Below are 4531 nucleotides of genomic sequence, written 5' to 3'. Positions count from 1 at the left end.
GGCGAGGTTTCAAACCCTGAAGTCAATAAAGCTATGGATTTGAGTCTCCCCTTTAGAGATGGACTGGCCTGTGTGGCTGGGTTACATATAGGGGCCAATAATGTTAGTATGGTGTGGTGTGGTGTGTGTGTGTGTGTGTGTGTGTGTGTGTGTTGTATGTGTGTGCATGTGTGATACCTGTGTGTGTGTGTGAGATACGTGTGTGTGTTATGTGTGTGGGGTGAGTGTGTGCGTGTATGTGTGTGAGAGAGATACGTGTGTGTGAGATACGTGTGTGTGAGTTCACACAGGGGAAGGAGGCAGGGGCAGAGTTGGGCAGGGTGGTGAGAGTGAGGGGGGTCATCTGGGCTCCATGTAGTATTTGCAGGGCAGGGCCTTTTCTCTCCAGCAGCAGCTCATGGGGCGCGCTCTCCTGTGACCACACCCTGGCTACCCATCGGCTGGCCTGGCCTGCTGTTTGTGGGCAGGTTGGGACGGGGCTGGGGCTGCTCCTATTAACCCCACGTGACTGGGCCCTGGCTCAGCGGCCAGCCAGCATCTTCGTCCTCTCTGGCTCTGCCAGGGTTGCCAAGCAATAGAAGAGGGTGAGGCGGGGCTGTGGGCCGGGGCACGATGGATAGTCTGGGGGTCCTGTCCTGCTCCTCTCTATCCTTCCACACTACCGGAACAGCCCCTCTAACTCAAGGATGTTTTGTAATTGTCACAGAAAAGGACTATTCTGCCCCAACTAATGGCCAGCTCCAAATTCAGCCAGTTGGCAGGCCCACCGTTGTGTGCCTTCCTCCTGGGCTGGGTGCAGGGCTACCAGTCAGCAGCCTCATATCACTGTGGGATGAGAGGGGAGGAGCAGAGGCAACCTGCCACTTTGTGGTGCCGGCCTCATGAGCCCTGGACAATTCACCCCACCATGCCACAGCCTATGGCCTGCACAGAGAGCAGCCCTGAGCTGGGCTGTGCCCCAGAGCAACAGCTGTAAATCAAGTCTGCACATTAGAATCTCCTGAGTGAGGAGTGTGGGGGGTGAGGGACAGATGGAGGGGCTTATTAAATACCTACCTGGCCCTACCACTAACCAATTAATCCAGAATCTCTGGGGTGGCATCCTGGCGTTAGCTGGAGAGCAGCCATGGCTGAGAACAACCACCAGGGGACGTCAGGTGGTGTTTCTCTGTGCCCTTCCTACATGTACTCATAAAGACAGTCGTTGGCCAGCAGCCCAAGCTGGCGGCCTTTTTCTCTTCCGTTGGATGAGTGGGGATTCCTGAGGACTGGGGCAGGGAGCACTCAGTAGACTGTCCCGTCCTCCGACTTTCCTGTAAGCTGCCTGGCCCATTCTCCTTGTTGTCCCTGAGACTGAGCCTTAGGCAAGACTTGGAGTTAAAAGCACTCCTGGGGGTTCTGTCTTCCCTAGAACACACTGGAGTGGAAGATGGGGGGGGGGCGCACAGTGCTGTTTTCTTCTTGCACCCTGAGGTCTGGGATTCTGCACGAGCTAGAGAAGGGAATATGGGCTACATGTTCACAGCTGGTAAGCTCAAAATCAACCCATGGGAATGGTCAGGACTGAACTACAGGGGTCACTGTGGTCTGACTTATTCTGTTGGAAAGAGTCTGAGGAAAGACCTTGAAGAAAGGAGTTAGCAAAGGTAAATGATCCTTTTACATCGATTGTCCTATGAATGGTAGGGATCCCATAGAGATGCAGTCATTTTGATCCTGAGGTCCAGGCTGAGATCCTAAGACCCTCGCTTCCTCTACTTCCTCAGAGGTAACTTGAGGTAGGGGTTTCGGGCCAACATAGCCCCTTCATTGTGTACTAGCACCTTCTCCCTTCTCAAGCCATCCCTTTCCAGACACAGGCCCATATAGACACACAGCATCTGCCTTGATCCCATTTCAACACAGCTGCCTTCTAGTGGTCTCCTAGGGATGTTTAGAATGGGATTTTAGGGAGGCCCTTGAAATTCCCAAGGAAAGGGTATCTAGTTGAATTTCAAACCCTGTTTAGGGGAGATTGGGGTGGAGGAGGATAGGAATTCCTCAATTTCCTACTGGGCATTTCCACTTGGGCATTTCCTATTGACCTTTTCAGCTCAACGTGTCCCAAACTGAGCGAGCATTCCCTTCCCCTCCACAAGCTTGCTCCTCACCCTTCCCCACCCAATTTGAGTGGAAGGCACCCAAACCCCTAACATAGGAGTCATTCTAGACTAGCCTGTCCAACAGAACTTTCAGAGAGGGTTGAAACCTTCTCCATCCGCAACTGTTCAAAAGGACGGCCACCAGGTCCATGTGCTATTGAGCACTTAGAATGTGGCTAGTGCCACCGAAGAACCAAAGTTTTAATTTCAGTAAGTTAAATTTAAGCAGCCCCATGTGGCTAGTGGACAGTGCAGTCTGTACTCTTCAAGACCCAGCTTGCCTGCCCCTGCCCCCGCCCCTGAAGCCTCCTCTGATTGCTCAGCTGGAGATGGGCACCCTGTACCAACACCCGCTGCAGCGAGGTTCAGAAAGCCCCTGCCTTGCTTAGGGTGAGCTTCCTCACTGCCTTGGCTGATTTCTGCATTCCATGCAGCTCTCCCTCAGCATGCCCTCCAAGCTTGCTGAACTAAGTTATGGCAGCAGGGGGCCAGCCAAGTGGCGCGATGGTTAAGAACTGGCTTGGGACACCAGAGGACCCCGGTTCGGATCCCACATGTGAGGGCCAGTGACACTGCCCTCTACAGCTAAGATGCTGAACAACAGCTCAACCTGCAGCTGGGCTGCCGTGAGTCGCCGGCGACGGCGTAGGCTGCAGCCCCTGCTGCAGTGGGTTGCCATGGGCTACCATATGTAGCCAGCAGCCAGCGTGAGCGGCCAGCAGCCAGCTTGAGCGGCCAGCAGCTGCAGTGAGCGGCCATCCAGAAGTCAGCAACTGATCTGCCTCACCTGGGAAGAGCGCAATGATGGTGCCAACTTGGGCCAGTGAAGCAGCAACCTCCACAACAAGACTGAAGAACAAAAGGACAGCAACTTGTCTGTTCCCCTTCCCCCAATTACCCAGCGCTGTTCCCATCCCCCAATTCCCCAATAAAAATCTTAAAAAAAAAAATTATGGCTGCAGGGTTGTTGCTGTAACATAGGGACAGAGGATAGTTGCCAGCTTGGGCTGAGGCAGGGGAGGGAAGCTCTGGGGGGCTGTGTAGCGGAAAGACACGGGCTTTGAAGCAGGGCAGACCTGGGTGCAAATCCTGCTGTGCCATCCACTAGGATGTGACCTTAGCTGCTGCACCTTTCTGAGCCTTGGCTGCATCATCTCACAGCCATAATGCTTATTCTCACTGGCTAGTGGTAATAATTGAGTCAGATACCTTGTGTGTCAAAGGGCAAAGCAGTGAGTAAACATTCAACACATTCGTTTCTTATAGCTTCTCCCAAGTCAGGGGAATTTTTCTCTCGGAAGGGGGCACAGACAAGCCAGCTTTTTGGGACCCTTTTGACAGGATGCGCATAGAAGCCACTGCCAATTTTCCTTTGCCAGTCTATCCAGGGGAGGCAGGGGCGGCTCTCCTGCAGTGCCTTAGTGTGGGCTGTGACACCAACACCCTTTCAAACATGCCTAAAATAGTGTCAGGTCAGCAGTAGGGCTGGGTCAAGCCCCACTAGTGGGTCGTGCCCACTGACACACAGCTGCGATAGCCATCGGGATTGGAGTACCCCAAGCCCCAAGAGCCAGACAGTGGGGTCAATTTCAGCAACGCCAGGTGGCCATGTCTGCATCCCCCAGGGGAAGGAATGGTCCAGGGCTGATGTGGACTCTGCTCTACCGCCAGATGGGCAAAGGCAGTGTGAGGGCTCAGCCTGCACAGAGAGGAGGGCGGGAGGATGAATATCGCAACTGTGGGAAGGAAGGCGGAGGGAGGCCGGCGAGGAGGGGAGGGACCTGAGGCTGGGTGGGGAACAGGGCCAGGGCCAGTTTTCTGCTGTGCTTTTCGCTCAGGCTCTAGATGGCAAAGCAGCACCTGCTGTGGCGCTTGTCTCCTCAGGCCATTTCCTCCCTCTCTTGCCTACTCCAGCCTTTCCCTGCCCTGGTCACAGTGTGGAGCCTGGCTGCTGTAGACGACACTCTCATGGAGCCAACAGGACAGTGTCTGGGGTTGGGTCTGGTTAGGAAAACCCAGGTGTGCCTGCCGGAGCTCTTTTCCTGCAGACGCCCCAGCCCCTCCCCATACCCCAAGTGGCGCCACCTCCCTCCCCTTGCCTAACCCCCACCCTTCACTTCACCCACAGCATCTGCCCCTAAGGTGCCCGGGAAGCTGCCTCCCCTGCTCCAGCCTCACACGCATCTCCAGGTCACAGGACAGAAGCCAAGGGGAAGGTTGGAAGACAGTTCAAGCAAGTGCAGTGGTCCCACAGCATTTCCTCCCCCACCCCCACCCCCAGAACCAGAGCCAAGGGCCCCTGGTTGGCAAGAGGAGACCGTCGGGCACAGGATACCCAGATTCTGGCCTCCTATTACTGAAACTGCACTAAAAACAGCAACCCCTGATCT

This window comes from Hipposideros armiger, unplaced genomic scaffold (genome assembly GCF_001890085.2).
Source record: "Hipposideros armiger isolate ML-2016 unplaced genomic scaffold, ASM189008v1 scaffold_437, whole genome shotgun sequence".
NCBI classification, from domain to species: domain Eukaryota; kingdom Metazoa; phylum Chordata; class Mammalia; order Chiroptera; family Hipposideridae; genus Hipposideros; species Hipposideros armiger.
Note: the sequence above shows the minus strand (reverse complement) of the source record.